General features: G+C 41.7%; 1 protein-coding gene across 3 annotated transcripts in view; it reads left to right on the top strand.

Annotated features, from left to right (window-relative positions):
* Nucleotides 1-3,002: 3,002 nt before the first annotated feature.
* Nucleotides 3,003-10,134, top strand: part of CNOT2 (CCR4-NOT transcription complex subunit 2) — an 81,428-nt gene continuing 74,296 nt past the window's right edge. Inside the window, exon 1 of one of the 3 annotated variants that reach the window (XM_056516276.1) lies at nt 3,003-3,677. The gene's annotated coding sequence lies outside the window, so the exon portion shown is untranslated. Of the gene's footprint in view, nt 3,678-4,187; nt 4,282-4,429; nt 4,590-10,134 lie in introns of those variants that run through there. The other 2 variants (XM_056516277.1, XM_056516278.1) reach the window with 2 other exon arrangements.

The following is a 10,134-nucleotide window of genomic DNA, read 5'->3' as shown; positions in this document are numbered from 1 at the left end:
TCTTTGTGGTGAGATCTCTAATATTAGATATGGTGTACGTTTTGACACACCTTTATCCTTGTGTTTTAGAAATGATTAAAAAATCAAATAGTCTATACTAATGAAAAAAAATCTACTTCTAGGGCAAAGATTAATGCAGAGCAGTACTGTAACCCTACAAACTTCCAAAGAAAGCAACGGAGAGACATCATTCAGTAAGAAAGGCATCAGGGAAAAGCTTCAAATTCATGAGTTCCACACTCACATTTCTAAGTCCAGCAGAAAACAGAAACCTCCACTTTGTGCTGAAGAGGTATTTCGCTGTTTTAGCTGATGAAATGCACTTTGCAATCAAGGGGCAGTGTCTTCTGGTTCAAGCTGTTTCTTTCAAGGGACTTAATCACTAATCTGGGAAAGAAAAATACAACTTTTTTCACCACTGCTGAAAAGCTGCCAACACTTGCTCTAGGTGACTGCACTGTATTTGTTCTTCCTGAAGAATACAGTGATAATAAGTAAGTAGGAGAAATAAAGACCCCTGCTGCATTACAATTAACTTTTTTTTTCTATTTAAAAATTACTTATAAGGTTGCTAATTCACCATGTTCTGCCTCCACTCATAACTGAGGATGGTGTTCTTACTATGATTAATTTAATTCCATGTTCTGGTAAAGTGGAACAGCCTAACTTTGCCCTACACATACTCTGGGTAATTTCTCCCACTTCTGCAACTGCATTGCTCACATCTATTGGTGATACTTTGAGTCATCGGTCACTAATAAACTCTCTGGAGTGAAGCCTCAGAAAAACTGCAGAGAATTCCCAATGAACACAGAGTTCCATAACGTATTTGGGGATTCTAAGCACACCTGACTCTCTTGATGACCTCTTCCCAAACTTTGCTGGAAAGTGCTGTAGGCTTTTAGCTTTCTGTAGGTATTAGCAGAGGCATTAGCCATTGAAGTCCAAACAGCTGGTAGACAAGTGTTGTGACTGCTTCAGCACACACACATTCAGGGCCCAGCTCTCAGGAGCATCAGGTGGAAGGCTGTGTCAATGGCACCACATGGATTGTTGATTGCAGGGGCCTGCACACAAGAACACCTGCAGGACAGGTTTTCTGTAATCATGCCTTATAGTTCCTTCACCTGTGCTGCTATAGACAAAAGTTTTCATATTAGGTCCTACAGGCATTCTTACACTGATTTAAGATGGATGTGTATCAGCCAAGTCTGTGAAATAAGTCAAAAGAAAGGGAGCATTGATTAAATGAGAATAAAAATAACAGATACATATCAGTTTGTGGACAAAGGGTTAAAGAAGGAGGTAAAACTGTACCATATATGGCTCAAAATTGATTAGAACCGTCCACACAAATTAGCAGTCTTTGTGTTAAATGAGCTCAGGGCACTTCTTTAATTAAGCAGATGCAACTATGGGAAACAGGCCTCACCTTTGTAGCAAAAGATATTGAGTCAAGACTAAAAGCAGCAAATGTATGAACACATACTTGACAACACACCTTCTTTATTGGTAGCCATGAGTGTTATTTTAACACATTAAAACAGTAAACGCTTTCACTTTCTTTAAGAAAACAAAAGAGGAAGTAGAATACACAGCTACTACAGCTTGAGTAATGAACTTCCTCAACTAAACACAGTCTTAGGCAGAAAGTCAGGTTAGATTTTTTCAATTAACAGAATTTAAATCACAATTTACACACGTTGTGAGTGCTGGTTAGGTTGTTTATACTAAGCTAACCAGTCAAATGCAAGATAATGCACTTTTTTTCCCCATTACCTAGCTCTGTTGAGCTAATCAGGCTTCTTTTCCTATAAATGCTAATTGATTTGCATGTAAACTGTAACTTTGTAATGGACAGAGAGATTGGTCCATGTAGATGCAATGACAATATCAGGTTCTTAGTTTACGTGCATTATATTGTTGGGTACTGTCTTGAATGACTTCTCTTTGGGAAAATGGAATGAAAAGTAGCTTTTAAAAAAGAAACTCAGATCACTAAAATGTGAAACTAAACATAATGAAGCAAAATATTTATAGGTATAAAAGAATCAGACTATATAAACACTTAGTAACACTGAAGGTTAATAACATTGATTGTATTTTTCAGTCTAAAAGTACTGCTTTTATGTTTGATTTGTAGTAAGAGGAAACGTTGGATTTTTTAGACTTAACAACAAAAGTGGACCAGAAGTTCATACTCTAAAGAGCATGTCACTTTTGGTACTTTCTAATGGTTTGATTCTAGCAAATGCATGAGTGTGTGTCACAAAGGAAAGGTTTATGATTAGAATAAAATGTGGTGCTTTCCTGGATGGTGTATATACACATTCATTTCAATGACATGGCAGCCATGCTCACCACACAACTAAAGCTGGTGACATTAAGAAACTGGTCTCCTGCTTGAAAAGGAAGACTGCTCTTTTATCTTAAAAACATATTTATGTTGACTGACAAGTTACTGTAGTACCAATGTTTCTATAAATTAGTTGTGTAACCTACTGAATTCTTCAAACCTAAATTCAGTTTGGACGTTCAAAATCAAACCTGAGAAGTATACATGCGAAACTACTGAAAGAAACCTGCTATTTCTGTTCATCTCTTTGCTTGAAACTTTAAATTTTATGATGATTTTACAACCAAACTAAGGTGTCAGTGCCATTGTATTTCTTGATGGAGCAGAGCAGCCAGTTCACAAATTATGTTGGCCTTCATACTGTAAACATTTCTGCACAGGCTTAGCTTTTATACCATTGACAGTCTCATTGAATTCAAGGGGATTATTTGCATGAGTGCTTCATGCATTGGCGCTTGCAGTACTCAAGCCATTGCTATAAAATACACGTTTTGACGGCTGATAAATTAAAAGTCCACTTGTAACATCTTGTAAATGCTTTTCCACTTTATTCACAGACAAACTGGACAGCAGGACCTGCCCCTCTGCTGCTACCACACTGCAGAGAAAATAGGAACTTTCACACAATTTAGCTCGTCGTTGGGTCGTTCCTGACCTAAAACCTCCACAGGTACCACACAGCCAGCAGAGAGGCCAGGCCGTTCCAAAGGGAGTTGGCAGAGTAGGGGCACAGGGGACGGGACACCCCCTCTGGAAGCCAGGGCGCTTCCAAGGGAGCGCGGCCACCCGGGGCGGGTCTGCACAGCCCCCGGCAGCCGCGGGGGCGCAGGGCTGCGGGGAGCAGCGGGGAGCCCCGCTGTGCCCTGACCCTGCTCACCCCCGCGCCCCGATCCAGCCCGGCGCTCCAGGCCCGAGCGCCGCCCTCTCCCCTCACAGAACGGGATCTGAGGCGGGCGCGCCCCGGCCAGCGGCGTCTCAGCGGGGCCGGCGGAGAGCGGCGGCATCCGGCAGCCCCGCGGCCTGCGGGCCCTGCCCCCAGCACTGGGCCGCGTCTCCCGCGGGAGGCGGAGGGAGAGCAGCCGAGGGAGCCTCGCTGCTCCTTCCTCCTCCCCTTCCTCGCCGTCCCCCTCAGCCGCTCCGCAGGGCCGGGCCGTTGCGGGCGGTGCAGCAGCGCTGCCCCCGCCCCTCGGCGCTGGCGGCCGGGCCGAGCGGCGGCGGGGTCACGGCGGCGGCCGGGTCAGAGGGTAAAGGTTGCTCCCCCAGCATCCTCCGTGCTGGATACTCAGCCATCTTGGATTCGCGGGACAAGAAAATTCATGCGGTGAGTCCGGCCCCGGCCGCCCCTCCCCGGCCCCGCCGCTGACCCGGGCCTCGCCGCCGTCCCGGCCGCGGCCCGATGTGGGAGGCCCGGGCGGCGGCGCGGCCTTCGGCGGGGCTCGGCGGGCCTGGGGCCGCCCCACCGGGTTTCCGTTTGCTTTTGTCTCCGAGGGGGAGCGGGGGGGACGCGCGGCGCCCGAGCCGGGGGCGCAGCCGCAGGCCCGGCCCGGCCTGCCGCCCCCCGCCCTCCTCCGCGGCCGCGGGCGGCGGCGGCCCCCGGGCGCCGCTCCGGGACCGGGCGAGGCCGCGGCCTGGCGGTGTTTGGGCCCCGCATCCCTGCGGCCGCCGTTGGCAGCTCGCCCTGCGGCCCGCCCGGCCCGCCCGAACGGCTGCTTCCCGCCGCCGCTCCCCCGGCTTCTCCCAGGCCTCCTCCGTCCCTCCGAGCCCGGCCCCGCGGGGCCGCACGGCCGCCCGGCCCCCGCCCGTCGCCTTCCCGGGCCCGGCGCCGGAGCAGCGGAACCTGCCGCCCACGGCCGGGGCTGCGCCGGCCCCGCGCTCCGCCGAGCGGCCGTGCGGCCTGCGCCACGGGCCCCGGGCGGAGAAAGGGGGTGAGACGGGGGTGCTGCTGGCTGGCTTTCGGTTGAAAAATATTTATATATATATATATATATATATAGATATATATATATTTTTTTTTTTTTTTTTTTTTTTTTTTTTGCTTGCGCCTGTTTCACTCTCCTCCTGGCGGCGGTTAAGGCGGCGTGTAAACAGGTTCTGGCTTTCTCTCGGACGTGTTTGTAAAACAAACTTGAAAGAGACCGAAGGAACCAGCCTTCCCCTGCCCGCCTAGGCGGCGATGACAAGCTCTGGCGTGAACCTGACCCGTGCTGGGAGAGGAGGTGGCTCAGGGTGACAGGTTAGGGATAGGAGAGGGACAGTAGGGCGGTGGGGAAAGATGCAAGGATCAGTGTTAGCAGTCTAGTGTATGTATGCTCCTGGTGAAAACAAGGTACCAACTAATGGGTATTCTTGGTTTTTGGATGGGTTTTTCTTGGTAAAGTTCAAGTAACTTTGTTTTGGAGGCTCTTTAATGTGGGAAAATGAAAATATGCTTGTGTAAGGTGTTAGTTGCTTCTGCTGCTTATCCACATCTAAGATAAGCATGTTTAATTTCTGCTGTCTCTTTTATCAGGGAAAAAGTTGTTTCCAACTTCGCACCATTTTATCCCCAGGGGAGGATAAGAACTTTCTGTGTATCTTCCATAAATATATGTGTGTGTGTGTGGCTTGAGTGTGTGAAGGAGATGCTCCTGTATGCCTGCACATCAGCAATTTCTGATGCTGGTGACTGGCTGCTAGTCTTAACTCTTTGGTTGGGGAAAAACAGATTAAGATGATCAAACACGCTGTCATGTCTGTCATTGGAAAAAGTTATGTTTTGGGAAACTTGAATTTGTTTCAGACTGTTAAGACTAGCTAGAGCTAAATAACTGTAGAAGTTTGTGTTGCAAAGGCATCTTCCTCTGGACCTGAAAGAATTGTTGTGCATGTGTTGATGTACTTCGAGTTCTCTTATAATCATGTGTTAATAGAACATAGCTCACAGGATCAAGTTTTGTGATCTTGAAAATGATGTATCTGTCCCATGCTTTTTTTTCTCTTCACTTTGCCCCCAACTTCCACTGTTGTTTATGTTGAGTATTCAGCTGATATGCTAAACATCAAGGCGTTGACTGCTTCTGATTTTAGAAAGGGATTTGAATACTCACTTATCGAGAGCTGACTGACTTGACTTGCAAGTGTATTTCCGTTTCATTTTCAGGAAGCTGTTGATAAAGCTACTAAAGAGTGTAGTAGTAGATAAACCTTGTCTACACATCTCTTCTAGCAACTTAATATTGCTGTCAAAGTAGTCATTGTTATTGCAACCTATTTATGTGTCAGTTCTATCAAGAAATGAAAGAAAAGCTCTTGGCTAAAAACTGAAAATAAGGAAACCCCAGAAAATTATATTTGAAAACGGATTTGAGTTCTCTTTAACAGAATCTAATTTTAGCCAATTGTTATTTAGTGGAAGAAAATAGGACAGTGTGTCCTGAAGTTTGATGCTAAAAAACAGTCCCATAAGTGGCTTGTTTCCACCTCAAAATCTTGGTCTTTACTTCAGTTGCTTCATGTGAAAATTCTTTGTGCCCACAGTGGACTGGTAGATCTCAGAAAGTATTTCTGTTTTATTTTTTTATATTTTTAAATGCATTTTGGTCTGGATAGAGATTAACTTTGAAATCAGGAACATTATTGCTTTTTTAGCATTTGTTGTAGCTTTCTTAAAAATTACCTTAATATTCCTGTTGATGCAAGGTCTGTTGGGTAGTAATTGCTAAGTTGTAACCCCCTTATGGTTTTAAAGGGGCCTTTTATCATAACTTTGATTATTCAAAAATGTCTTCCACCTCCTTCTTTTTACAAACTCAAGAAGTGAATAGAACTTAAAAGTGCACCATATTGAATTAAAACAGAGGTTTTTATCACCTTTCTGACTTTATCTGGAAACTGAATAGAAGTATTGAATGGCTTGTTTTCCTATGAGGTAGTATAGAAAATGCGCCAAGTACAGAATTGTGTTCTAAAGGAAGTAGGCCCCTGTATCTAACTTTTTAAAATTGTCTTCTCTTAAAGCTATAAGGTGCTTGAATAAAAGTCATCATAAAAATGTGTTATTAAAAGAAATACTTAAATTCGTGTCAGAATGTTTGCCACATTTGTTGTGCGTGTTTATAAATGTTAGCTTAAATATAAAACCCTTTACTAGTTTCTATGGAAGTATAGTACCTTAGGAAGTCAAATCAGTATTTTTGCAACAGATTTAAATGATTGCTCTGTAAATGATAGTTTGTTATTCTTTTTTCATTTAAAATTACTATTAATTCAGTAATGTAAGTTTCAAGGATTGACAAAAGCATAAAAGTTGAAGTTAGGTTAACTTTGCTTTATCTGAGCTTTTGAGACATAAGTAAAAAAATTTATGCAAGCATTCTGCTATACAGCAGAAATCTGCTAATATATTTGCTTTAAATATATGTCTCAATTGTACTGCACTGAACAATTCAATGCAACTCGTTTCAGTTGTCTTTCCTGAGTAAAATTGGCATTTTTTTCCCTTTTGAAAAATTTCTTTTCTGATGTGCTTTAGCACATAGATGTTGTGTTTGTGTGTGTCTTGTTGGTCTCCTGACCCACGTTCCTTGGAAAGCATATGAACACCTAAAAGTTTGTGTATAGTCTGCTGGAGTTAAAAGCACCTGCTTATATGCTGATGTTAACTTTGTGCATGAGTTTTTGGGATGGATGGTGTATTTTGACAGCTAACTATGCTCTTATTGAGCATTATAATAGTGTAGGAAGAATTGTGTCAAATGAAAATACCGCACAGTAGGATATTTTAAATTGTCCTTGTGGAATTATTTTGGTTTTGGAGCAGGTGTGTATATGCCAAGCATAGTCTGTGCTAATCAACGAGAGATTCTTACATAGGATTGAAAATATTTTTGTGTTTGTATTTACAAAAATGATTAAAAAAACCTAACCAAAACCCCAGCCATAACATGTTCATAGTGCTTATAATATATATTTTATCTTTCATTTTTAATACTCTTATAAAATAGAATGTTTTTGTTGTAGGGGTCTGGTCTGGTTGTGTTATAGGCTCCAAGTGAAGGTGTAAGTGGTTCTTGCCCAGAGGGGTTGCTGAGAACCCTTAATTTGTCTTGCTGTAGCATTGGTTATTAGTAGCATTACAGAAAAGTGTGCATTATTTTTTCCCCCCTGACTTGGCTACTCTGCCACCTGATTGCTTTTTGCAGTGCTAATATGTATAATTTCACAACTCTACATTTCCTTGGAGGATTTCTTTCAGATTATGCTGGTTAAAATTTGATTATAATGAAGATACACATCCTCCTCTTGTTAAATTGCAATGCAAGGGTTGTTAATCAGAAATTCAGTAGTAAGTAAACCATTATTTCTTCCAGTTTTCCTTTTGATTTGGGATAATTTATGGGGGAATATTTTTAAGTATTATTTTTTACCCCCTATCACTTGGGATTTTTTTTCCTGATTTTTGTTTATTGACCTTCAGAAGCATTTTTAAAATCCTGCTTTCAGATTTTTTGTGTGCTTGAGATTGATCAATGATGTTTGAATACAGTTTGCTGAGGTCAAGTTATTCATCAAAAGGTGTAGTTTATTTAGGCTGAAAACTGGTATAAAATGCTGCTGTATTTGTGGTACATAAAATGGAAACTCTTACTTTTGCATTGCTGCTGCTGAGCAGACAGTAATCCAATAGGCTGAGTTGGACCATGCTTTCTGTCTGAGTTACCTGCTGAAGTGGTGGGTTACTCTAGGTAAGTCATTTGACCACTTCATAGACAAGTTCTAGTCTGTGGTAAGAGAATAATGATTTCCTGTGTTTTACTTGCCTGGTTCAAGACTTCTGTGGAACCATGTACCAGTAGCAGAAAATACATATGGTTAGCAAAAGCAATGTTAACCCCCCCGAAATGGCCCTATACCAACTTCAGTAGGTGGCAGTTGAACTGTTTGTCCTTACATATTTCAGGAGGGGATGTCCACAATATTTTCATTACAGTCTAAGTATGTGTGCATTTGGAAACAATAGGAGGGAGTTTTCAGGCACCAAAAAGAGGCAGTCAGAGTCATTACAGCCAACTATTTTTAATTATAAAATGTTGACATTTAGATTTGTAGTCAATATTGTGGCAAACAAGTTTTTCTGAAGCCATCTTTCTAACACAGACAATGATAATGTAATATCATATATTATCTTTTCTGTCAAGGGGTTTTAGGAAAATCTCTGTCCTGGTGCAAAATGAGCAACTGACGCTTATGTCAGTGGACTGTATACTTGTCTTGCAGTCTGTATGACTGTAAGAGTTTTTGCTTTGAGCTTCAATGGAATAATATTTTTCCCCTTCCAGTTTATGAAAACCTTGCATTGTTTGGGGCAGAATGACTATTCCTTGTAAGCATTTTTTTATTAGAATTGTGAAAATTATTCTTGTAAAGAAAATGTTGCCAGAGAATTATAATGATGGAAAAAATGTCTGCCAACCTTCCTTCTGTTGCTCTTCTGTGTAGGGGACTTGTTTGAAGTCTTGCTTGAAGTTTTTAACTATTCAGTAGTGATGAGGTTTGTGGGAAAGTACTTGTTGCATACAAATATCTATTTTTTGAAGAAGTTATAAAACAGGAAAATAGCTATGAAGCAGGTATTTTATGTAATGACTGAGCAGGCTAAAAGAATGTATAGAAAGTTGTCTCTTGAATGTCTGTACTGTGTGTTGTGATGTGGAGAAGTGGAAATCTGAAAGGTTTTCAAATTGAAATCAGCTGTAAGCAATGTCAACTTTTGAAAGACTGACAAATGACTGATGAGCAGTCCTGAATGTTAAAGTGTCTTGCAATACAGTGTCCACCTGTAAAACTGTTTGACGCAAAAATCTTTTTAATGAGGTATTTGATTATTTATTGCAGTGTCCTGATACTTTGCTGCATGGTGTACTTTTCATAACATGTCAAAAGCACCATCGTAAAGTAGAAAGATACTGTATGTTGAAATCTTAATTTGTTGGCTTATTTTCTGAATGTGGATGCACATTTCCAGTAAGATCAAATCGATTAAGTTTAACATTATTAATGAGAGTAAGTCAGTATCACTTATTTCATGGTGGAAGTTGAAGTAAATTCAGGAATTCAGTTTCCTTTGCTTCTGTGGTATGGAGTTAATTTTGTTTGTTTGTTTGGGGTTTGTTGTGTTTTCTTTTGTGTGTATTCTGTTTTTTTTTCTTTTTGAAATCTTTGGCATTTTCAGAATGATACGTTTTGGACAATAAATGCATGTTTAGTTTGCCCCAATTTCCTGTTAGGCAAGAACATAAATGTTGTGAGACATGATAGAACAGGGACTATCGAAATTCCTTGCAAGGATTAAATGTGGTTTTCAGGAGTTTGCTGCTCTTCTGAGCTTACCTTAGGTCAGAGTATGTTGTGACTATCAGTAGTATATGGTTGGTGGCAGGTAGTATTTTCATTGGGATTACTATTTTAATTAGGAATTCACAAACTCTTAATATTAGTTGTGATCCTAATATTTTATTGTCTCTGAAAGACATGTAACTAGTTAAAATGATTTTTTTAAAGCAACTGCCAGTTCTTTTATGGTCCACAGAGTAGATTCAGTTTCACACTAGTCTGAATTAGGTTTTATAGCAAGAGTTCAGCAGGTCTTGAAAACTGGGATGGCCAAGTGTAGGTCTGGTTGGTAACCAGGAGTGGCTCACTAAGAGCAAGCATCTTTAACTCCCCGTTAACAATGTATTCCAGTGTCCAGCTGCTGGCCTTTTCTATGTTATAAATACCTACGTCTGCTGAGTCCAGTT

The sequence above is a fragment of the Oenanthe melanoleuca genome, chromosome 1A (genome assembly GCF_029582105.1).
Source record: "Oenanthe melanoleuca isolate GR-GAL-2019-014 chromosome 1A, OMel1.0, whole genome shotgun sequence".
NCBI classification, from domain to species: domain Eukaryota; kingdom Metazoa; phylum Chordata; class Aves; order Passeriformes; family Muscicapidae; genus Oenanthe; species Oenanthe melanoleuca.
The sequence above is the reverse complement of the archived record's forward strand: the minus strand, read 5'-3'. Positions and strand labels throughout refer to the sequence as shown.